Source organism: Callospermophilus lateralis, chromosome 2 (assembly GCF_048772815.1).
Source record: "Callospermophilus lateralis isolate mCalLat2 chromosome 2, mCalLat2.hap1, whole genome shotgun sequence".
NCBI lineage: Eukaryota > Metazoa > Chordata > Mammalia > Rodentia > Sciuridae > Callospermophilus > Callospermophilus lateralis.
Window position 1 is genome coordinate 74,419,659 of NC_135306.1, and position 26,441 is coordinate 74,446,099.

Below are 26,441 nucleotides of genomic sequence, written 5' to 3' on the forward strand. Positions count from 1 at the left end.
AAGAAAGGTTGCAGAGAGAACCCTGGGGAATGGCTCGGCATTTCCATATCTTGAAAATTGAATTGGAGGACATCACCCTCACCGTCCTCACCCCATTTGTTTAAAGATAGTGGTGCTAATGGGAGAGGCAAAAGTACCCCCGAAGAGAGTTACTTGATTCTCCTAAATTCAACAAATTTGATGGGCTACTACATTTGAGGCCGTTATCAGGGGCTTTATTATTTTGTTTCTCCTTTGCTCTCTTCTCTGTGATTAGGTTTCCACTAATATATAGGAAACACTTAGAAGAATTGTTACCATCTGGGGAATGCATTGCCTTTCTTATGTCCTTCCACAACCAAGAGGCCCATTTTCACTTTCCAGTTCCTATACTAGTTTTCAGTGAATGCGAATGAAATAGTACATCCATTAGATGATAGATTATTTTAACATTCCTCAGTAAGTCAGTGTGAGTTGTTTTTCTTACTTTTAACAACCCAGATTCTTTTAGTTGGTATTTCGAATCAGTATATCACATTAATTAACGCCCCCCCCCCCTTTTACTGAAAAGCTCCTCTAGGATAATGCTGTGATTTAGATATTTTCATATGAACGTTTATTTACCTTTTTTAGGCTGGGATCACAAAAGTTGTAAGGAAAATGGTCCTGCTCATCTATTATGTGCTATTTGCAATCTCCTTTTTTTTCCCTCTAGGGGAAACTCCTCAGCTAGTAGTATTTAAGTAAGTCAATAAATTTAGATAAAATCATATGACCTAGAAAAATCGTGACTATGCATGTGTTTTTTCCCCCATCTACAAAGAAGTCTTAACAAAGTAGCTGTAGAAATATGCTATTTGTTAATATTAACAACCAAGTTAATATGACTGTGGTGAAAGCTTTAATATACAAATTGATATAAACTTTTCCAGAACTTCTGAACAAAACAAGAAAGTGGCTAAATTAAACTGGATAGTTTCCTTTCAGACCTGATTGTTATTGTCTAGATTGTAATGTTGAGTGAATTTTACACAAGGGGTTAGAGTTTCAGACAACAAGAGCTGATGTTTTTTGTCCTAATTTATAAACTAGCATGAAACAATGAAAAAGAGACTTGAATCACTCAGTACTTAAAAAGGCACTAATGGTTTGCATGTGTGGGAATATGGAAAATATCTGCCTTCCTCTCAGTTTTGCTGTGAATCTAGAACTTTTCAAAAAATAGTCTTAATAAAAAAAATAACACTGATAAATTTCAATATATAGTTTGTTCTTCTGTCATTCTACATATGCATTCCTGATATGCACTCCTAAAAACAATAGCACTTTGCCAAATCCTAAAACACAGAGTGATGAAAACATTGAGTTGGAGTCTAATACTCAAACATCATCAGTCTCTGTCTCTGTCTCTCTCTCTCTCTCTCTCACACACACACACACACACACACACACACACACACACGATAGGGATCTAATAAAATGGTAGTTAAGAAATAATTAAAACTACTTTAAAAGTGGCACTTAACCATGAACAAGGACCTGACATGTGCCTGTGGAAGTGTATGCTCATTATACCTACTCTCATTTGCTTTCTACCCTGTGTTCAAGAGAAAAAGAGTAAGAGAAGAAGAGATCAATGTGAAAACCAAGAATAAAAGACATAGAATAAACAGGAAAAATATACAACAGGCAGAGAAAGAAGTTAAAGTTAAGCAGAATGGAGGGCGATGTCTCCCACCCCAGAATGGCCCTTGTCAGAAGATTGGCAGCTTGCCAGTTATTATAGGGAGGAGTGGGAGGAGGGTTATCAGAGAACACACAGAAGTTGCAGTACCAGATGTGGCTAAGTGTGGACTGCTGTGCCTCTAAGACGCATAGCTCTTTGTGTTTTATGTTCTCCTATGAGGTTCGGTTCATCTGGGCGTGTTTTCTGCATTCACCTAGAGTTTCTGTGACAAAATCCTATCTAAACAAATGCAGATTTCACATATGCTCAGAATATTTCCTTATATATCAATCATGTTGGATAAAATTGATGTTTTAAGGCATATATTATAGCAGAACTGTTGTATCCATTCACTAAATTTATCACATTAATAATTGTATGGTCAAAAGAGAAGCAGGAAAACTATAAGAAAGTCTAGATCATGTTAACACCTAGAGTAACTCTTGTGCAGAATATAAAGGAACAGGTAGAAACCTAAGACTAATGTGCTAATCCCTGTAACTAGTTGTATGTATCTAAACCCGTGTGTGGTGCTTTTGCGTTGAAATTCTCACTGGGGATGGCAACTGTTCTCTGAGGGAGTGTCTGCTCTGGCTAACCTCACTAACCATGATGTCTATGCATAGTCATTCTTTGATGACTTTGATGGCTTTTTACACACTTCTCTTTTACAACCTTGTTCTTTGTAATGATTCCTTTAAAACTTGGCCACTCCCCAAGACTTTTGTTTAAGATTTTTGTTCATGAAGAATCCCTGAGGTCATGCTCTCTCTAGGGTGTTCTAGTGTGTCCTGTTTTGACCCATTCTAAGCACTCTTCATGGTTCATTGAGTGCAGTGGGAATTTGCTGGAGGACCCTAGCATTGTTCCGGATGTGTGCTTAGGTTTGTAGTCTTGACAGTGAAATATGGCATTTTCGAACCAGCACTCCATACCTCTGTTTATGGAAGTTAGCTGTCTCCTGATGTCCCTTTAGCTCCTCTCAGTAGCTCTGTTTTTTTTTTTTTAATCTTTAATCTGATCAAAAGCATGTATTCAGGCATTTGTGGTTAAAATATCCTCTCTGCCTTTGAGGCCACATTGATAGACATGATTGATAGATCTGTCTTCAAACGTGGATCCATAAATGCATAATTCTGTTTGGAGAGAACTCACATAGCATTAGGAATTACGAGTGGGTTTGTAATTTGGAAGAATTGACTTTTAGCCCTGGATCTCCTGGAGTGATTTGCTTTATCATTCTTTGGGTCTAATTACTCTGGGCTTTGGCATTTTTTTAATCCCTAAAATGATATAAAAATACTTACATCTAAAGAATAACAATAAAATGTGTGGAACCCCAAGCTGAGTACATAATAAGTAGTAGATAATTATAACTGTTATCATTGTAATTATGTGTTCTACTCATATATCTAATTCTTTATAATCAGTTAAAAATTATAATTATCTCAAAATATGTGTGCATATGAACATTTCAAATCTAAATTAAGACTTGGAAGTCTTTTTCTTCTAGGGTTAGAAGTTTAGATTTTTCTGTTTAAGGGCTGGAAGGTGTGACTCATTCAGTCCTCAGTCTGTTTTTTCCCACCTACCTCCATGAAGTATGAGGGCTTAAATTGGAAATAAGATGGTGAATGTGAGAAATCTCTAGTCATCATTGGAATCAGGAAGTTGAGGCATATGATATGCAAATGTCTGCACATTGCTCAGTCAGAAGAGTGGCTTCAGAGCATGTTTGGAATCTTCATGCTTGGATGTCTTTGTTCATCCATTCAACAAGTATTCATTGATACCTTGCTGTGTGAAGTGGTTCTGTGCCAAGTGCTTGGGTATAATATGAAATGATACAGGTTACTCATGGGTTGAACTTGGAGATGACAGTAAGAAACTCTAATACCTGAAGGATTTTCAGGGCTAATGGAGCATATATAGTATACCTTCAAAACCTCATGCAAATGATCTCTGTTAGTCTCCTGTGATTACATTTCTGGTGCCAAATCTTTGGAGTGATGGAAACACCTCTGAAGTATAAAAGTTGTTATAAAATTTTTTTTACTTGTCACTTTTTGAAGTCCCAATAACTTGAGGTAAATCAAACCCCAATAACTGATGCTAAAGAAATAACACTAAGAGAAGAGACCATAAAACCTTGTCTTCTGAGTTAGCTTTGCCTTCATTCATATCAACTTTGCATTCTTATGGGCTTAAAATAAAAAATACCTCCCTACAAACCAAACAGTCTCTTGGCATCTCATACCACTACTCTATTTCTGATAAATGAATTATTGATGTCTGAGTTAGATCAGTCCTTCCCTGGGTTGCTCCCTGTTAAATGTTCTCTCTGATTAAGCCATAGAAACATATTTGATAGGAGATGAAACCACTGCATTATATTTAGGATGTGTGCGGTGTAGCTCCAGAATCTAATTCCTTTTCAAAATAAACCAACCTCTAGGTTAAAGACTCATTTTCTAAAAGGAATGGATTTTTTTCTTTTGTTTCTTATCTGTATTTTCAAGGAAGATTTAACCAGGGTAGATGGAAATACATTTTCGCTGTTTTTTTTTTTTTTTAATCTTTCACACATCATTTCTGGTTTTTAGAATGTCGTCATGTTGCAGAAACTATTATGTGCATGGCCTTCTCTTTTTTTATTTTTGCAGATGACAGTTTTTCCAGAGATTGTGTTCCAAAGCACAGCCAACGAATGTAGCCAGTATTTTCTGATTATAAGGGAAATATCCTAACTTAGTACTAGGGAGAAAAACTCAAACCATAATATCTATGATCTTAACAGGATTACAGAGTTATTTTTCATAACTCAGGATTTGACTAAATAGATTAAGATAAAGTTATCTTATAGCATAGTAGGATATCTTATAGCATAGTAGGACAGATAAAGCCTATCAAAGAAAAGTAGGGTCATTATCAAAATTTGATTTATTTTTCCAAATATCTTCAAAAACTTTTCCCTGAATACTTCTGCAAAATAACATCTCCAATATCTAGACTATATAGTAGTTACATTTTATGTAACATTGATTATAAATATATTATTGGAAGATTAACATTTTCAAATCAGGCAAATGTGAAAATTGTCATACACTTTTTGTACACAACAGTTAGTTCCAGCTACTATAACGAAGTGTCTTAGACTGGATGATTTATAAACAGTAGAAATTTAGTCCTCAGTTCCAGAAGTGGGAAAGCCCAAGAACAAGAGAGCAGCAGATTCAGTGTCTCCCTTCTTCATGGATGGCACCTTCTGTGGGTCCTCATGTCAGAAGGAACAAACAAGCTTTCTCAGACCTCTTTCATAAAGACACTAACCCCATTCACAAGGGCTGCATCCTCAAGACCTAAGTCACTGCTGGAAGGCCCCTCCTCTTAACACCACCCTACTGGGAACTAGATTTCAACATGTGAATTTTGGTAGGATACAGAAATTGAGACCATAGTAACGGTCATAGATTTGATATTCATGAAAGAACCTGCAACAAATATTTTAGAAAATTCCTGTGCGTTTATGATGCAAAATGAAGTAGATAACATTTCTGGGAAGGGGCCTCACTTGGAAAGTCTCAGTCCTAGTCGGCAGAGGCTTCTCTGAGACCTGAAGCCAGCCATCCCTGCCCTTCAACTCAGCAGACATTCGTCATCAAGGTCTGGTGATCCCTCCCTTTCCATCCATGCACACTGACCATGGTGTTGCTGTGTTCCCTTTCTCTGACCTGCTTTCTTGTCTCTGGTCTCATCCCCTCCTGCTGCCTAAATAATATTTCTGAACTAAAATAAGAACATTGAAATCTTTTTGTACATTGATATATGCTAGAAATACGAGACCCTTCAGGACCCACCTCCTCCTCATGATTAACGCTGCTCTGCCCTGTTGGTTCCACTCCTTTTCCTCCCACCTCACTCCTGGGATCCCTGTGTGTGCTGCCATCTGCCCCTGGAGAATTCCTCCTCTGCCTCCACCTTATGTCACTTCCCCTGTGACTCACCATCCCTGATGTAACCTGGGTATCCCTCCAAGGAGTTTCTACAATACCAGTCAAGTTATTCTTTTATAGAAATTTCCCTACTATAATTGGAGTCCTATTTACCAATATACGGAATAGAAGGCAAGGAAAGATACTGAGAAGATAATTTTCAATTTAATTTAGGATGTAATAATATGTCCATTTGGTCTTTCTCAGAATAATTACAAGAGTACTCAACTTGATTGGCTCATCTAGGTAAATTAGCCAAATGTATCCCAATCGCAGTCATTGCTCTATTAAATGGTATTGTTTAGAGGGGGCCTGTGTGCTGTTTTCCACTCCATAAGGCTGATCTTTAGGAACAGCATTTGTGGACTTCCTTGCTCTCTGGCCTCTCACTAAATTTGGCTAATAGAAGTCTCAGGTAGATTAGTGGAGATGCAGGAGAGTAAGAATGGGTATGAATTCTCTGGTTCTCCCCACGCTAGGTCATTGGGTTAGCTGCATCTCTGAAGTTCATAATTCCTTTCATGTGGCCCTAAGGGTGACCCTTGGAGATGCTTTTCCTAGATACTGGTAATCATATCAGTAAAGAGAGTATTGATTCCCCACACCCTGTGTGTCTCTTTATATAATAAGGGCCTGGAATAAACACATTGCCCATTATAAAAGATCCCAACGTTCCATGATAGGCCCTCAACTGACACAGGTATGTTTATTTTTTAACCTGGAACCTTTGTGAAGTAGAAGAGAAAAGTTCAGATACCACTGAGAACAAAAATAAATAAATTCATGGGCATTGATAAATGGCTATTTATTCTTTAATGAAAGCCGAATAGATATACAAAATGGTGATTTAACCTCAAATTTCTGTATACCTGTTACATGAAGTATAAATATTCATCCTCTTAAAACAACACATTAATTATTCCAGAGCTCATAGTCATGATAATGCAACCTTCACACTCTTTTGTTCTCCTCTTTGTTGATTTCACTGTTTTCTCCTCCAGGATTTGAAGACTTAGTCTCTGGGGGCTCTCAGTAACAGTTTTGATAAAGAGTCTGATTGATGCTATAAGTTAAAATGAAGTTTTGGTATAATTTATGCAAACCTCCTGTACTGTTGACATGAATAATTGATAGTTGCTTGAATTTAAATTTCTTGTTTAAAAAAACAAACTCACCAGTTCCTAGGGCCTCTAAAGCAGATGGAAATTGCAGTAAGGGGAAGAGGTAAGTATCCTTTTTAAATAATGGATTAAGCATTTGAGCAGATTTTCCAGACAGGTGTATTTATTTATCTTTCTCTTTTAAGCTTCTCCTCTAACCTCCCTTTTGGATCCTTATATTTTCTCTTGTACCTTCTATTCTGAAATATGAAAATTTGGAGCATGAAGACCTTGAGAGGTCAATCTTAGCAGTGTATTATTGATGTTTTTACCAACATGATAGAAAGCACCCGAGAACTCAAAAGTTGGTTAGCTAGCAGTCATATTAGATACTGAACCAGAAGGCAACTTCAGGAGAAAAGAATCTTTGTTTTATTTATTTCATTCCCTGTATAACAAACAGAATAAAAAACATGCTGAGTAAATGCTAAAATACTAAAACTCAGTCTGCAGACTGTTCATTTAATATCATTGAGATATTACTTAGATATTGGTTTCCCTTTCATTCATATCAAGCACCTTCAAAGTTTAAGTACTAAATTTTAAATTTTCTCCTTATAAACTCATAGAGGTGTCATAGTTCTTATACACAGCAATTTGGTTTATTACAATAGAAACTTGTTGTCCCAGTGTCTTTATGTATATGTTTGTGTGCCTGCGTGTGTATGTGTAATAGTGGGAGGTGTGCATTTTAACTGCAATCCTTAAAAAAGGGCATAAGGCTAGAAAATAGGTCCTTTATTAAATCAATGCATATTTAATTATTTCTCATATCACAGGTGATCAAAGAAAGAAGGGCAGTGTAGTATGAGCAATGCTCTGCTTTTAGAGGAGACCTGGATAGTAGCACTAGCCTTTTTGTCCTTTTATGTAGGTGATCTTGGTGAACCTTTTTCTCAGAACTTTCTCTGCCACTTCAGTGTCAGTAGATCTATTTAACTCAAACAATAAAAAATCTGTAAATTTATTTCAACTTGACTATATCTGGATGCAATGTAAGCATAAAATAATAAGCACATCTGCATAATGTTTCATTTACTGTTCACAACAGCTCACATTCAGAGAGAAGTCTGGAGAGGTTAAGTAATTTGCCTAATGGCAATGAGTGGCAAGATCAGAATTTCTACTCATTTGTTTCTACACCATCTTTTTACCTGCATAGCTAAATTAATCTGTGGCCAAGTAGACAGAATTAATTTGTTGGCTGAGCGTGAGCTTCAGTAAGTTTACTACCGAGGAAAAACTGTCATCAACAAGAATGCTGAAGCATTATTCCTATAAACCTTTAATAGCCTGGCTTCACTAAGAGCTGGTACCTAGGCTCTGTTTCTCCAAAGGGAGTTTGTCTACAAAGATTGCTAACATTACAAGTTCATGTGTCTTTGAATAAGCAACACAGATCATTTAGTACAGTAAAGGATTATGTAAATCCGAGCCTAGGATGGTATTTGTTCAGTGGAAATAAATGAAAGTCATTCAAATGATTACAGGTGCTACTTTTTCAGATCTCAGAAGGAGTGAACCATTGGCACTTGCAGAGGCTCAAAGTCAGACACAGGATTACGAAAACCTATATAGTTAAAAAAAAGAAAAGGCAGGCAGGCAAGCAGGCAGGCAGGTAAGCCTTAAGAATTGGCCTGATTAGAAATTGACATAACTGTCCTGTGGTCATATATGAATACACTACTAGTGTAATACCTCATCATGTAGAACCACAAAAATGGGAAGTAATACTCCATGTACACATGATATGTCAAAATACATATTACTATCATGTATAACAAAAAGAACAAATTTAAAAAAAAAAAAGAAGTTGACATGGCTAAGCTGTACTTTGGATCTTCGTGTTGTTAAACATGTCTACCCAGTATATATTAACAGGATTTTTTTGTTTTTTAATTAAGCTAACTATCAGGTGTCACAATGTAAGTAAAAGGTTTTTGGAAAGTGTATCAAAATGCCACAGTATGGACATATATTGATATTATAGGTGAAAATAAATAATTAGATAAATTTGTGGTCTGTTTCCACAGAGAGCAGGTGTTTGTCTTCACCTTTCTTTCTTTGAACATATGGACTCTTTGAGGTTGGAATCATAAGTAAAAGACACTTTCTTCATGTTTTTGCACTTAAGTTACAATCTTTGGAAGTGCTCTGGAAGTGTGGGTTGTGAAAAAAAAGGTTCTATGTAGGAGGAGAAGACTGAGCCCAGGAATACCCTATGGGAATAAGAAACCTTCTCTTACCCTAAGAAAGGAATGAAATCATGAGGCTCTGTCTGACTTTGGGGACTTGTGGAGGACTGTTTTGCCTATAAAGCACCTAAAAGAGCTCCAAAGAATTGAGGAGGGTGGTAGAGTACTTGTGACTTCCCTACAGATTCTTCTGAATCCCTTCTTTCTCCACACTCGTCACAAACTGAAATCTCATGAATTTTAGAAACGAATGACCTTTGTTAGAAGAGTTTACCTCTTCCTATTTTTAGATATCCACGCACTGTCTGCATATAATTTACATATGCTACTAAATGCATTTCAATTTGCATGAATTGCAGATACAATACTTTGTGGCAACATCCTTGGCTGAAATTAGCTGACTGCTACAGATTTTGTGTGACCTTCCTGCCCTTGGCTGGCATTCTCTCTTTCTGAGGTTCAGCCTCATAGGGTCATACCCCCTCCTACACTTGTCCCAATTACAAATGTCGACTAATTTCCTCCCCGATGATCCAGCCCTACGTGTATCAGGTTGTCTCATATCCCTTTCTTTTTCCACCATCCCGATATCCTGATCTCTGCATAAGCACTGGTATCAGGTCATCATGAGAAAGAAGCACATGTTTGTCTCCAACAATTGCCCAGTCTCCATGTCAGTTAATTGTTATTCATACTTGGTGATCTGAATGGGATTTATGTTAGATGGCAGTTTCAGTTGACCTACATTGTTGATTTTATTGGATATTAGTCTCTTTCATGATGTTAATTTACTTATTTTTCCTTCCTGAATGAATGGAAAGTTCCTTGAATACTTGCAAAGCAGTGGAAAGTAGTAAATGCTGTACTTAAATAAAAACACCTGATTGTTTTGTTCTATTTCTTGTCCAGCCATCTCTTGTATCATATACAGAGGAATTAGAGGCCATGGGCAGTAGTGCATCTGAGGGCAACCGTGGTTTGAACTGAAGAGACTGAAGAATTAAGGGACTTGACTTAACTGAAATTTCACTTCAAAGGGGACGGAAGGTGTCCCCAAAGTGAGGAATAATCTCAGAAGCAACCCCATTTTTACTTTATTGTCCCTACTTTGAAACACAACATTCATGGGACAGCAGCGACCCCTGTCATTATGACTAGTTTTCCCCACAACAGAGATGCTGTGGCTTAATTCTTTCATGACTGAATTAATGTGAAATTGCTCAGCCCTCTGTGGGGAGTAATACTGGTGACCTCGTTATGATGGAATCACATTCCACAACATAGAGGTACAAGAACAATACCCATTTTATGGGTGTATTTGTATATTCATTCATAGTCATTGAAAAATCTTTATGGGCTAAATGTAAATAAGTGATTTGAATAAGCCATTACAAATTGCATTAATATTCTTTCTTTCATATCTTGTTTGTAGGTATTTTCTTTTTAACATCAGTTTATTTCATTTATGATCATCCAATTTTCTCATTGTGTTTCTATAAGCTTCTTTTAGAATGCCCAATGTAAAACCTATTTCAACGACAAGGGATACTAACTCATATATAATTTATCCTGGTTGAAACAAAATGCCCATAATCCTTTATATATCTCTGTGTAATGTTTTTTTCCTTGTCTTTAGTTAAGGAGCTATTATTTTAAGAAAGTACTTTTTTAAGGATGGTGCCCATCTCTAATTCACAAAATATTTTCCTTAAGAGATTTATGGGTTTCTGAGATCTATATGGATAATACACATTCATAAATTTCTATGACATATATTTGGAGTAAAACAGGAAAATGTGTGCGGCGGAGGAGGGAGGCCTAAGTAACTGCTAGATAAGTTGTTTAATAAAACTGAATAATCCCTTTATAAACTGAGAATATATTGAGCAATACCCTATAAAATCAGGCTGGTGCTGATACATGGACAAACACCACATGGTGGTACTTGAAAAGTTATTGTTATGTTGTTACAATAATTTTTAGAACTCATTATACATAAGCTTCTTATTTGGCGTTTGTGTGAGCGGTTCTTTGGCTCTGAGAAGCTTGGTGTATGATTTGTGGGGAGGAGTAGTGAATAACTTTGTCCTCCAGTGAAACTTTGACTGTTTTTGCCTTTAGCGATAAACTCAGCAAAGTCTAAATAGAGTTCAGTAGGGTCAGAATGTGGTTTTCGTGGGAGAAGGAAAAAAAAAAAAAAAAAGGAGCAGGTCTTCAGGTCCCTTGAATGGCATTAGTCTTCCCAGGACATCTTAGACAAATCTCACTTTCTCAAACGTGGAACATTCGTCTACTAAGAATGGTAACTTGTAAAGTTGACAAAGTGTTTTTTGCTTTGTCCTATTCTCATATGAATTGTAAAAGTTCATGTCTGATACATAGAATAGATAATTGTTTTGGTCCCTCAGTATCTGAATTCTGTTTTATGTATAAGAAATATGCTGTCATGCATCTCAGTGGAGATCAGACTACTCTCCAGTATGGCAACCAGTATGAATACCACTCCATCCAATTCCCTTGCCATAGTCTAGTGCACAGGACATGTGCTCTAGATCCTAAATCAATAGCACCTCATGTAGGTTGTGCATTCCTCATCTGAAAATCCAAAATCTGAAATGCTACAAAAATCCTAGACTTTTTGAGAATCAACATGGCACCACAGGTAGAAAATTTGACACCGTGAAACTGTGTCATGCATAGAATTAAAAGGTTGTATAAAATTACCTCAGGGTGTGTATATAATGTTTCTGTGACCCATGCATTTAGTCTCTAGACTTGTGTCTCATTCTGAAGATATACAAGCGCCTTATGTATATGTCAAAATTACAAAAAAAAAAAAAAAATCTAAATATTTCTGGGTCCTAAAGATTTCAGGTAATACTCAAGTGTATTATATCATTAAATGCACTTACTTGCATTCTGACTTTCTCTCAATGGTCCTTTCTTCATACTTAGCTCTGTTTTTCTTAATCCTAAACCTGACATTCTGAACTTCCCAATATCCTCTCTGTGTGTGTGTCCTGTGTGTTCGTTTTTGTTTTTGTTTCTCCATACTGGGGATTAAACCCAGGGATACTCCACAGGGTCTCACTAAGCTGCCAAGGATGACCTTGAATTCCTACTCTCTCAGCCTCCCAAGTCACTGGAATTATGGGCTTGTGCCACTATGCCCAGCCCAATATCCTTTTAATTAACTACTTTTCTGCGTAGTTGGTTATAACAAGGAATCCAAAGTCAAATGTCATTAACAGTTCTTCCTCTTCTCAGAGGAAGAAAGTAAAAATAAGGAAGGCAGGTTCACACAGCTTATGAAAGTGAATTTAGCTTCTGAACTCAAATGCCTGGTATCACATAAGACATTCTGATTGGGGGCCAGACACTCAATACTCTCTTCATAAACAATGGAGAAGTTTTAATTCAGGGAAGCAATAGTAGCTAACTATTCCCCTTGGCATGGGGTTAGAAATGATGGTGGAATGTGATGGACATTATTATCCAAAGTACATGTATGAAGACATGAATTGGTGTGAATATACTTTATATATAACCAGAGATATGAAAAATTGTGCTCTATATGTGTAATAAGAATTGTAATGCATCCCACTATCACATATAAATAAAAATTAATTTTAAAAAATCTAAATTATAATGTATTTTAAGTTACTATTCCTTTTAGAATCGTATTTGAAATAAACACTTCTTTTGGGCTGGGGATGTGGCTCAAGGGGTAGAGCGCTCGCCTGGCATGCGTGCGGCCCGGGTTCAATCCTCAGCACCACATGCGGACAAAGCTGTTGTGTCCGCCGAAAACTAACTAACTAAATAAATATTAAAAAAAAAAATAAAAACTTCTTTTTATACAAAATAAACAATTCTAAACTCATGTTATAGGCTATAGAAGTATTTTGTAGAGGAGTTATCACTGTAGGATAAATTGAGAGCCTTTTAGAAAATGATTGATCAAAGAAAATGATAAATACTGAGACAATGTCTGTAGTAACTGATAGTGCCTTGGTATTAGTGAGCTCCTTACAGTTCATGAATAAAGGACATTTTCTTACTTAGTCATTTTATTTTATTTTTGGTAAAGAGGTAAAGGCAGAAAATGTTTTCCCTGCAGCTTCTCCTTTATCTAAAACTCAAATCAGAATGTATTTTCCCTCTATTGTCAAGCTTGTGTTAGTCAGCTTTGTGCCACTGTGACAAAACACCTGAGATAAACAACTTAAAAGAAAGAAAGATTTATTTTGGCTCAAGATTTCAAAGGTTTTAGCCCCTGTTGCTTTGGGGTCTGTGGCAAGGCAGTACATCACCGGCTGAAGCACATGGCAGAGGAAGTCTGTTCACTTCATGATGGCCAGAAAGCAAAAATAAAAGAGACAGAAGAAATGGCCCAACTTCCCAGTGACCCAACTTTCTTCCAATAGACCCCTCTCTTAATGGCTCCACCACCTTTCAGTAGCACTACAGGATGGAGACCAAGCCTTCAACCCATGACATTTGTGGGACATTTAAGTTGCAAATCCTAACAAAACCCCTCATGACCAAGTCCAGACTCTTTAGGCATATTTGTAGAATTTAGAATATGTTCACTATCTGTTTAGCCTCACAACTTAATCCTTCCTACATTACATTTGAGTTTTAACTAATCTTTTTCTAGCTGTCTGAAAATGGCATCTTTCATTTGTGCTTTATACTGGTGAATGGTAATGGTTATATTGTTATTCTACTACGCTTAGAGATTTTTAAATATAAGGTCTTATTTTGGTGTGCATTTTCATTATTACTAAGATAACCTAGTTGGAAGATGAGTATTGCAACGTCCCCACTCTAGGGAGAATTATTGCCTGCTTCTTTTTCTTTCTTTCTTTTCTTTTCTTTTCCTTTGGTACTGGGGAGTGAACCTAGGTATGCACATCCCCAAACCCTTCCCATATCCCCAACCCCCACTTTTTTTTTTTTTTTTTTTTTTTGAGACCAGGTCTCACGAAGTTGCTGAACCTGGCTTTGAACTTGTGATCTTCCTGCCTCAGCCTCCTGAGTCACTGGGTTTATAGGCATATGCTGCCATGGTTGGGTCCTTTCTACTTCTTGAACAAAAAAAGGGAAAGAAGAACATCCATGACATGCAAAATATTCAAATTTACAATGAAGAATCTAAAACTCATGGCAGAAATAAGTTTAAAGTGAATATTAATTTGTTCTCATTCTTAGATTTCTCATTATTTTATAAAAGTGCCTTAATTGCTATTTTTGTTCTTTTGTTCCTATTTATCTTAAATGCCTCTGCATACATAAAGATTTCAACAATAAGAAAAATTTCCCCCTATATATTGAATACTTGTTTTTTGCCAGTGTTTTCCCTAGCTAGAATTAAGAAGCAACACTTATTGCCAGTTTATGTACAAAATATTATGTAAAATATCAGATTAACTCAGTCAGATGCTGGTGTTTCTTGAGACATTTGGGATGAAGGTGTGTAAAAATGGCTTGTAACCATCTTCACCTGCAGTGCATTCTCTCAGAAGGGATAGTTGTACCAGCTTTAGAGGGGATTGGACTCTATGGCATTAGTGAAACGAAAAGTCTGAGGTTTTAAGCCCAAACAATCTCCTAAATTTTTCTATTGCAAAGGTTTGTGAAACTAGGTAGGGATAAAAATTGGCAAAGAAATGCATTTTTAAGGTGATTCCATATTTTAACAGATAGACTTTCACTTGGACTCTTAAAAAAAAAATGACTGCAAAGAAATCCTTGTATGTTCCCGGAGGCTGTATTTATTAATATTGATTGATTTTTATTCTTAGGCATCTGAGAAGGAAATTATGAGTTAATTAACCTTTGATTTTGAGGGATTTTTTTTTGTTGTTGTTTGTTTGTTTCAGGTGTAATATGCTGGCTTTGCTTGAAATAAGGAGCCATATCAGTAGCATAAACTTTACACAAATTGTTTTCACAGAAAATTACTGATAAGTAAAACTTTTCAAGTAATTCATTGAGAGATTTGTATTCTAGCCAAAATCAATCTCTCTCTGTATCCGTTTTTGCTGTTTTTTTTTTATTGTTGTTGTATATGTGTCTGTGTTATAACACATCCAACTAAATATATTTGGAGATAGTTCTTTTTTTAACGAAAGAGGTGCTTTAACTTATTTTTATATCTTTATCAACTTCCTTATTGTATTTTTTACTTACTGACTTTATGTGTTGATCTAAAAAATTGAAGTGAACCCACTTTAATAACATATGTAGAAAAGAGGAAACAGGTCATATATATTGGACCAACTTCAGATTTCGTACTTAGATGTTATTTTAACAACTGGAGATTTAAATGTTAGAAATAAGGATCATAAATGAGTTCCATTTATTAAAAATGATAGCATTTGATGGGCTGGGGATGTGGCTCAAGCGATATAGTTCGCTCGCCTGGCATGCGTGCGGCCCGGGTTCGATCCTCAGCACCACATACAGACAGAGATGTTGTGTCTGCCAAAAGCTAAAAAATAAATGTTAAAATTCTCTCTCTCTCACTCTCTCTCTCTCTTAAGAAAAATGATAGCGTTTGAGGTCAGACATATCTGCATTTTTTTAATCTTCTCTTAATATGGGAAGATTAGAATTAATGAGGTGAGAAATAGACACGGTGATATTTCTAAATTGGGGTTACAGCTAGAAACCAGGAATTGAGTCTGAATAGGATAGATGTGAACATGAAAATCTGATAGGGAGAAAGAAGCTCAAAGGTTATGGTAATAATTTGGGGCAAGTCTTGTTGCCACTGGGGGACTTAATTATCTCCTGAGAAAATAGCCACTTGCAGTTTGCCATGAGAATTACAGTGTGTTCTAAATTTTCAGAATACTGTAGTTCTACTATTCCTTGTAATAACTCAGGGTATTAGAGCTAACTTGGAGATTTTGTCATCAGATGAGGCTAGTGACAGAGATCTAAGTTAAATGAATTCTTGACATTTTTCATTCTGTTTCTTCTTTGGAGAAAATTATGTTGACTTAATGTGGAACATTTGTGTTTTAAATATTCAAACAGTGCAAATGATACCTAGATTTATGTTATGTATATATGTACCTATGTATGTATGTGGAAGGTGGAAGGGGAGGGAGAGGGCCCTGATATTCTTTTGGAAATGCTGAATACACCTAAGAGCTATGGGGACCATCTTCACTGTGTTACAACTGGTTATTTCAGTGGTCTTTTCAAGCTCTGATTTTTCAAAGTAGTTTCAAAAAATAGAATAATCCTTCCAAATCTCTTCTAAAAACTGGGTCATGGTCTATTCCTCTGGAAATCACATTTCTTCCCTCATGCATTTACTAAGGTTATGTAGAAAAGGAACATGATTATAAGTTTTGAAAGTGGTTCTTGGATTTGAAATTTGCACATTTTATTATATAATTTATTTATTGTATTTATAGCAAATTGTCCTTCAAAGGATGATGAATAAAACTCATGAGAATACCATAATTATTATGCCCATGAAGAAGAGATATAACTGTAAAGCAGTAGGGAATTGTTTGTCCACTTAGACATCTCTGTGTTCCTGAGATTAAACCATGCTGTCCATCCTGATATAAGAGAAAAGTTTTAAAACAGTGATTATTTCAACATTCTTGTTCAAAAAATTTGATCTACCTTGTTTTCACCAGTTGGTGACTGGTTTCCATGGAAATGAAAATGGAATAAGCATTCCTCGTTTTAGATTCTTAGCTGCCCCATGCCAACTGAGAACTGTAAATGCCATTTGGTTAACAGTGAGGATCCAGAATTCTTCCGCTTCAAAGTGGCAGAGGGAGAGGAAAAGAAAACGTTTGCCAGGTCATTTCACTTTTCTGTCTTTTGAAAAGAATACTGGGCTTTATGATTGTCTGAACTATCATTCGACAATAAAAGTCTAACAGTGTCTCCCCTGATTAATCAATCTAAATCATTTTTCCACCCTCCACAGAGTTTTTACCTCAGTGCTATCTAACTGGCCTGTGCTGGTCTTCCTGGTTCTCCATTTGCTATAACTGTGGTGGGCACTGAATAGGAAAGTGGTCCAAGTGTTGGGAGGAGACAATTCCATAATCTCACGGATCACTGACCTGAAGGGGAGAAAAATGTCAGTAAAGGTACTTCAGAGTCGGAAGACAGCTTAGAAAAAAATTCTCACTTCTGAGAAAATTTTAGTTAATTTGCTATAGGATTTTCCATTTCTGAGATTGTCATTTATAACCACTACATTACCCGGAACTATTCTCTAGACAGGAGAAAGAAAAATACTATAAATAAATGCTTCAACATAAAGTGGGTAGGCATCTATATACTTCTTGCCTTGTTTTATGACTATGACCAATTCAATCCAAATGAATACCGAAATAAAACCTTTATAGCATTCGTGCATAATGTTTTATATTTGATATTTAGATACTAGATCAAGAAGGAATCTGACTCTGGTTCCTAAATAGCATGCAATGAATTTCTGTGAACACACTTCTCTATGCCCCCATGTCCAACCTGAAAGGAGAAAAGCAGACATCATGGCTTGGGCTGCCCCTGTGCCCCTAACCTGTGCTCTCACACCTCACCAAAGCAAGTAGTATGTCAATTAAAGAAATAGGATCCTCATTGCTAGACTTAGGAAACTGCAAGAGAACTTCAAGGGAAATCTTATTGATGCTGAGCATGCAGTGCAGGGCCTGATGTTTTCCATCCTCATCTTGTATCCACAGGGGAATATCACTTTGAAAACTGTTTTGATGTCAACAACTAATGCCTCCTAGTGACTTGAGAAACAAGCCTTTAGGATATGGAAAAGGACTTCCATTGAGGATACACTGGAGATGAAGTTACTTCTTCAATGAGACTTACTTCAACCCTATCACCATATCTGCTCTCTTAAGACAGGGCAGCAGGCAGGGCATGGTGGCACATGCCTGTAATCCCAGTGGCTGGGGAAGCTGAGCCAGGAGAGTCATGAGTTCAAAGCCAAACAGCAAATTAGTGAGGCCTTCAGCAACTCAGTGAGACCCTGTCTCTAAATAAAACACTAAAAAGGGCTGGGGATATGGCTCAATGGTTAAGTACCCCTGGTTTAATAATTCCCTGTACCCAAACAACAACAACAACAAAAAAAGTAAGAGGGCAGCAAATTTCATATTCTCTTACTTGAGCCATAGCTGACTGATTTAAATAGGCTTTGGAGGAGGGATTTATTATTGGGATAAATAGGTGTTAAGGGAAAAAACATTAGAGCTGAATCTATTAAATTGAGGCCCAAGTCTTGTTATAAATGTAGCAAACAGTGCTTTATTTTGAACAATGAAAGTAGAATTATGAAACTGCATGTCATTTATTATCTAACGGAGCATGCTACTATAGTCATTCTTACATCAAACAAAAATGAATCATGTTTAAAGTTGTAGTTTTTTTCTGTAATATGATGAAATTTGAATTTTAGTAGGGTCGTAAACAGACACAGTTTGTAAAAATCTTTATGGGTTGTTCCAAGGATCATTTGGAATCATTTTATTGACAAATCATTCTCATTTAAAGCCACTGTCACGTTGCCATCCTGGTTGATTTTCTTTCTTCTGTTTTTACTGATCTCACACTTCTGATCCTTCATGGCCTTGAGTATGACTGAAATTGTTCTCAAATATTATTTTCAATCATGGTATGAAATCCTTTGCCTTTTGAAAGTTCATTGAGCAGTTTATTTGCTTGTTTTGTCTTGTATTGTTGTTTGCATTTTATGTTTTCCGAGATACAAAGTTACACCCTGAAGAGGAGGGGGATGCTGGAGCCAGCACTAATTTCATTACTGGTTATCTTATCCCCTCTGGTACTGGGGATCAGACCCAGGGCCTCACTCAGGCTTAATATACACACTCTGCCAGTGACACCACTAGGCTAGTAATGTTATTCTTGAATAGAATCTTTTACTTGCTCACCTAAGAAGCCTAATAATTATGATACCCTGTTAAAAGAACCTGTGAACTCTGATCCAAATAGCTTCAACATAACACTTCTGAACATTTGTCTCAGGAAAAGTCTTAAAGCACCATTATTTTGTTTGGGCTCTACTAAATGTGTATGTGCCTAAAGATATATGCATTTTTCTCCTTAAATATATTCATTTACTATTGCAGAATTCTTAAGGCTTGGCCTCAAGAGATCTGGTTCAAGTTCTTCCAAAGTAAACTGGTTGTATTTACCTGGAAAAGTCATTTAACTTATAAGAATCAATTCCTTTACGTATTAAGTGGGGGTAAAAATGTGTGCAGTACACAATCATTAGGAGTTCAAGTAAAATTAAATATGAGAATATAGGTGAGACTATCTGGTGAATAATAGATAGGTAAGACTATGTGGCAAAATAATCGATAAGAGATTCTTACTACCTTCATTGATTTGATGTCTAAATTGAAAATTGTATTTACTGAGTTGATTAATATACATTTACTGTTTATTCAATATCAATATCAAGTCTTAGCAAGTAGAGTTAGAAAAAATAGAAACATGTGCTTACTGCTACCAAGAAGATACAGGTGGCTATGGGTGTATTTACCATCCATGTATTTACCCTCCAGGCCTAGAAGCCAGAGGTCAGGGGAATGCATGTTATGGGTCAAATCTTCCCAGTCACCATCCAGCTGAAAATGTTTTTGACATTTTCAAAGGGTTAAGAAATGGACTATGTGTAAGAGACTGTGTGGCCACATAAAGCCTAAAATATTTACTAATTGGCCCATTATAGAAAATATTTGCCCATTCCTGTCTATCAACTCTTGCTAGTAGCATCATAATAAAACCCATCTTATATGTTATTTCTAAATGAAATATGATATATCCTAATCATTTGATTTATAATTAGAGATGATAATAAATTGTATGTTTTGAAGGGAGGTGTGCCTTAATTATTTAGCAATACCATAATATTGGTAACCTTCCAATCTGTGTGGACAAAACACCTTTTTCCTTTTCCTTCCTTCCTTCCTTCCTTCCTTCCTTCCTTCCTTCCTTCCTTCCTTCCCTTTCTTTTTCTTTCTTTTTTTTTTGTACTGGGGATTGAACTCAAGGGCACTTTACCACCAAGCTACATTTCCAGCCCTTTTTTTCTTCATTTTTAAATTTTGAGACAGCATCTTGCTAAGTTGCTTAAGGGCCTCGCTAAGTTGCTGTGACTGTGTGACTGGCCTAAAACTTGCGAACCTTCTGCCTCAGCCTTCAAAGTTGCTGGGATTATAGCCATGTACTACTGCACCCAGCATGTGTGGACAAAACTCTGAGGAACTTTGTAAAGAGAACCAGGAATAGCTATTGAGATAGTGATGTAATAGCTCAGTGAATATAACACATTCGGGCTTCTTGTCTATTCTTTAGTACCTCTTGCCCAGATTGCAAAATATCACCTGACTTCTCAGACTCTTAAGTGTCTTGCAGAATTAACTTATAGTATAGTTATATACTAATATAACTATATTAGTTATAGTAACATCCAGGGAGCCCTTGCATGAGAATTCAGTAGCCACTGGTTACCTGTATTTCAAACAAATAGGATTATATAATAGTTGCCTATTTTCAGCCTTTGCTCCTTGCAAATTAAGTCCAATCTTTGGAAGTGTTTTGACAGTTTGGTTATGATCTGGAAGCAATCGCTAGCAGTGTGAAGTCAAACATATATAATACTACCTTTCTACAAAATCATTAACAGAATTTGAGCAAAGCAAGTATGTTTAACCTATTTTATAATGCATAGATGTTGAACAGCACTTTATCTGATATTTTAGCAAAAACAGCAAATTTATAAATATATTTACTATTTAATTATCATAGACTAGTGAATTACTTTCTATTTTTAGCATCTCTTAGCCAACAGAATTCACTGAAACTACATCATATCATGTTTATTTTTCTCACTTTTGTATCCTGAATGACTAATACATTCTTGAGCATGTGATTGGTACTTACTTGATATTTGCTGAATGAATGATTCAGAAGAGTTAGTTAATTATGAGTCAGATCATGGGTGTAACCATTTCATTAGGTGTAGTTAAGTAGATCATTATAATAATATTCATAAAAGTGAGCTTACAGGAATACCAGTAAGTTGATATATTGTCTACTTAGCATACAGTCTAGCATTTGAGTTTCTTGTTTTTCTACTTTAGAAATGTTTATGTGAGGTGGTTTTTAGTGTACATTGAGGAAGACAACTATATATGGAAAGAAATAGACCATAAAAATTATAAATTGATACAGGTCATTATTTCTTTCACTATCTTTATAGATCTTTTCCCAGTCTCTTAGCATATACACTCAGTCTACTCTTCAAATTTCATGCTTTACTGGGTTCTAATTATGAAATTTTCTTTTAATTATGGTAATGTGAAATTATAGGAAAATCAGTTCAGGTGTTAGGAGGAAGAAATTGTTTGTATTGCATACCAAGCATTTTCACAAGCACTAAACCCCAACCAGAACAACTAGAGCAGAAATTTTTATAACATTTTGCATATAAACCTGGACTGGCATGTACCAGAATACTTGGTAATTATTTGCAGAAGTCTTACAATTGGTCAGTCAAACTCACAGAGCTCATTAGGTCTCCAGAGGTAATTCTATACTCCTATGATAGAAACATAACATATCAGTAGGGAAATATCTGCTATATTTCTTCAGAAAGAGTAATCAGCAGTCCCAGAGCTCTTTTATGCTCCTCTGCTGCCCCAACCGCTGCTTTCAAAGTGGCTTTTCAGTTTTGCAAGATGGGCCATATGGGTGTATATGAGAATCACTTTGCCTTAGAAGCCACGTGTTTATACAAAAAATATTTCTTGCAATTGCCTATGAATATAGCTTCCAGGGCCATGCAAGAAAAGGCCCACTCTATTTGCAGGGTCTGTTTTAAGACAGTCAAAGCAAAGACTTTATGTATTTATAGTCCTGGTCACAGATCTCCCACCAATCTGGCTTCATTTTTACTGTAAGCAGTGTTGCTTGTAGCCAACACGCCACCTATATCAAATATCAACAAGAACAGAGCTAAGAAGTTCAACTAAAGTGATTTTCACATAGATAAAAAGGTTTTTTGAATCTTTTACTCAGAAGTTTCTCCACAAGGATTGTGAGCATCACAGCCTTAAAGTATTCAACTTTGCATGTTCCATACTTCAAAAATGATTAGGACATAGTATGTGAATTATTTGGAATGGAGAAAAGAAGGAGGGACTCATTATTAACTAAAATATTGTGAGATACTGTGAGAATTTTCAATAAAATAAAAGTAACATTCCCTAACATTTCACAACTTACTTAAGAAAAAGTGTTATCTTTTCATTTTCTTGGATTAGAGGCAGAACTGTTTTGGTTTAGACATTAGGTGTCCCTCCAAAGCTCATGTGTAAGGGAATGCAAGAAAGTTTAGATGTGAAATGATTGGATTATAAGAGATTTGACCTAATCAGTGCATTAATCCCATAATTGGGGAGGTGCCTTTGGGGGATTTATTTTTGTGAAAAAAATAAAAGTAGGCTTTCTCTCTACTTCTTCGTGGCCATGTCCTGAACTGCTTTTCTCCGCTGCATTATTGTGCCATGATGTTCTGCCTCACCTTGAGCCCTAAGGAATAGAGCCAGCTCTCTATGGACTGAGAACCCTAAAACCATGTGCCCACAAGTAAACTTTTCCTCCTTTAATTGTTCTTGTCAGGTCTTTTCATTACAGCCACGAAAAAGCTAACTAAAATGAGAACTGACCTCAGTAGAGTAGACAGATGTCCAGGGGGCAAAAGAAACATCATGTTAAACCCTCCAGTCCCAGGGAAGAATTGAGTCTTCCACATTTATAATTACAAACATCCAGGAGAAAACATTCGACTTGCAGCTCACCAAGAACAGACCTAAAATTTATTGACTGAATGAGTATTTTCTATTTATTTATAGACAGGAGGTGAAACAGTTTCTCTTTCCTCCATTTGTTATGGAAAATGAGATTGTTTCCAAAGCTCCAACTACAAGGAGTAAAAGCTAGTAGATCTAAGTTTAAGAAGACTAAACAGAACCCTCTGGGAAGAGGTTAGACAGTTTGAAGAATAGGATTTTATGCTCCTATACCGAAAGGGGAAAGAATGCAGAATCACCTGGGAATATAGACAGGCATGAGCAACCTTAAGTCATAGAAATAAACTCAAGTACTACATGGAAAATTAATCATTTCAAGAAAAAAAGTATGACAGGTGTAAATTTGGAGTACTAACCAGGAAGCCAAGAAAAGGAGCCCTGCTCCACCATTGTGATTGGCATATTTCATCTACAGGGATCTCTTTACTCTGTTGCTTTGTTGTTGATCTCAGGGATAGAGGAATGGGGAAAGAAGGTTGATTAGGAGACAGGCAACTCTCCTAATCGACTATTGACATACCTGCATGTATACCTAACTTGGGATATACTATACTTCATCATTATTTTGGGGAAAACATCTGAAGTGAGGCAAAGAACTCACTGATTTTCTGGATCAACCAAGATATTTCTTTATTCACTTAGATATATATTAATATAATTTTTATGTTCTTTTAGTTAATAATGAATAAGCTATTTTTGCAGGCTGGGGTAGAGAGAATGAAGGGGATAAAGTTTTCAAAGATCTAGGCTGGGGAGGAAGAAAATGAAGTAAAGTGACAGAGGTAAGAAAATACTTTTAAAAAAAAATATTTATTTTTTAGGTGTAGATGGATACAACACAATGCCTTTATTTTTATGTGGTGCTGAGGATCAAACCCAGTTTCCACCCATGCTAGGCGAGCACTCTACCGCTGAGCCACAATCCCAGCCCCAGAAAATACTTTTTTTTAAAAATATTTTTATTTGTAAATGGATACAATACCTTCATTTTATTTATTTATTTTCACATGGTGCTGAGGATCGAACCCAGTGCCTCACACGTGCCAGGCAGGTGCATTCTTGCTGAGCCACTGCCCAGTCCCAGCCCAGAAAATACTTTTAAAGCAGTGTATTGGCCACTTGTCTTTTATTAATTTGACTTTTTTGTTATTGTCAATATTATTTGTGCTATGTCTGAGTATCCGTCTTGAATCACAACTGATCCTACAAATAACCACAATTTTTAGACTTACAGTGATTATTTTACTAGTTTTCTTAGAAATAATTATACATGCACAGGAAGTTGTAAAAATAGTAGATGTCCCCTGAACCTTTTTATGGAATTTCCTATATGATAACTTATGTAATTGTAGTATAGTTTCAAAAACAGGAAACTGACATTAATACAATCTACAGAATTTATTCAGACTTCACCAATTTTTACACAGACAATACTTTTAACAAACCAAAATAAATACTCTGCTTTCTTAAAAAGAAATTTCATTAGTCATTTACATTTGATATATCTGATACTGTTTACAGTGGTGACCTATCACTACTTAATACTATTAAATATACTTTTCTTTCTTACTACATATTCAAACATTAGACCAGTCCATGAATACAAAATTTTATTAATGTCTTCAAATATTGTATATCAATTCCTAAAAGCCAAAAAGATGATCAAGATAAGTATAAAAACCATCATAGTTTGTAAATTTCATGCTTAAGATATTTTCAATAAGAGGCTATCAAAGACTGTGAATGTGGACTGATAAAAAATGTAGAATAAAAAAAAGACTCTGAAAATATTCATGAGTTATTTAATATATCTATTTGTTGTTTGGAACACATTTTTTTGACTGTTCCCACTATAACAAAATATGGAATGGTTTTAGGGTCTTTTGAACTTTGCACAATTGCAGTCACTTGAAATTATTATGTTAATTATTCACAAAAATCAATCATTGCAGAAGAAATTGTGATTTCATTTTAAAATTTAAATTTTTTTTTTAAGTTTTCACCTTTATGATTCTTATTATTTCTTTCTTCTAACTCAAGTTGAATAATGTACCATGGAAGTTCTACAACATACACTGTCAAATATCCTGTGCTTAGTACTAATGAAGGGATGAAGTTGCCTCTACTCCACAGAGTGTTGACAGTAGGCAAAGAGGAAGGCGCAGATAGGGAAGTCATGGAATCTTGGCAGTCATTACAGGTTAGCAATGAGGGCCTCAGGAATCCTACTGGAGTGGTGGAGAGTCATTCTCTAAAGGTCCTGGAGACCTTGGTCCAGTTCTTGTCCTGCCACATTTGGTACCTTTCAATTGCCATCTGACATAATGTGTTTTCTCATTTGTAAAATAAGAGAAATATGTTTTTCATACTCCAGAGGGTTGATGTGAGAATCAAATGAGGTTAATATACTTAGAAATGGTTAATGAAAATGTGGTATGTATACAGAATGGAGTTTTATTCAAACATGTAGAAGAATGAAATCATGTTGCTTGCTGGAAAATGGATGAAACTTGAGAGCATTATCTTAAGTGAATTAAGCCAGACTCCCAAAGTCAAGGGTCATCTGTTTTCTTTCATGTGTTGAAGGTAGAGAGAAAAAAATGGAAAAGAAAAGTGGCGGGAAGATCCTATGAAAATCAAAGGGAGATCAGTAGAGTAGGGGAAAGGGTCAGGGAAAGGGAAAGGAAGGGAAAGGGGAGATACCTGGGAGTGATACTGACCAAATTATATTGTGCTATTGTATATATGTACAGATAAGTAACAATAAATCCCACTGTTATGCATGAAGGAGAGAAAGATGTCTGAACAGGAAAAAAAAAAAGAATTTTTGCCAAGTCATAGGCATAGTTGGGAATGGTAAACATTGGGCAGAACCAGAACAAACTTGTGCAGCTAGAGGAATAGCTTCTGCACATTTAATCAAAATCCAGGGGAATCCTGGTGCCATGCTGTGGCCCATGCCTGTAATCCCAGTGGCTTGGGAGGCTGAGGCAGGAGGATCTCAAGTTCAAAGCCAGCCTCAGCTAAAGCGAGGTGCTAAAGAACTCAGTGAGATCCTGTCACTAAATAAAATACAAAATAGGGCTGGGGATGTGGCTCAGTGTTCGAGTGCCCCTGAGTTCAATCCCTGGTACCCAAAAAATTAAAAAAAAAATTTAAAAAGCCAGTGGAGGTTTACAATTCAGAGGTGATAAGGAAGTTTGCCTTTATAAACTTTTGCTTTATTTTTCTGAATAGCTAGTAATAGCAGTAAGTTTTTTTCTGTTCATTTTGAAAAAATAATACTTCAAGAATTGGAGAGTGCTCTATAAACAGGTTGGGAAAATTGTAAGGCAAAATATGAGCAATCAAAAATCAGTTTGGGGCCATATGTTGGAGAATGCATCCCTGTCACTTGCTCTCCTCTTTCCTAAGAGGGCTTTCAAAATAGATTTAAATGGTTTTCACATAGACTTATACTACATTAAAATCTGTAAGAAAGAAGGAGC

The 26,441-nt window shown here is 36.0% G+C and overlaps 1 protein-coding gene across 3 annotated transcripts in view; it reads left to right on the top strand.

Annotated features, from left to right (window-relative positions):
- Positions 1-26,441, top strand: part of Pcsk5 (proprotein convertase subtilisin/kexin type 5) — a 429,480-nt gene that overhangs the window by 129,384 nt on the left and 273,655 nt on the right. The gene's annotated exons all lie outside the window — the stretch shown is intronic.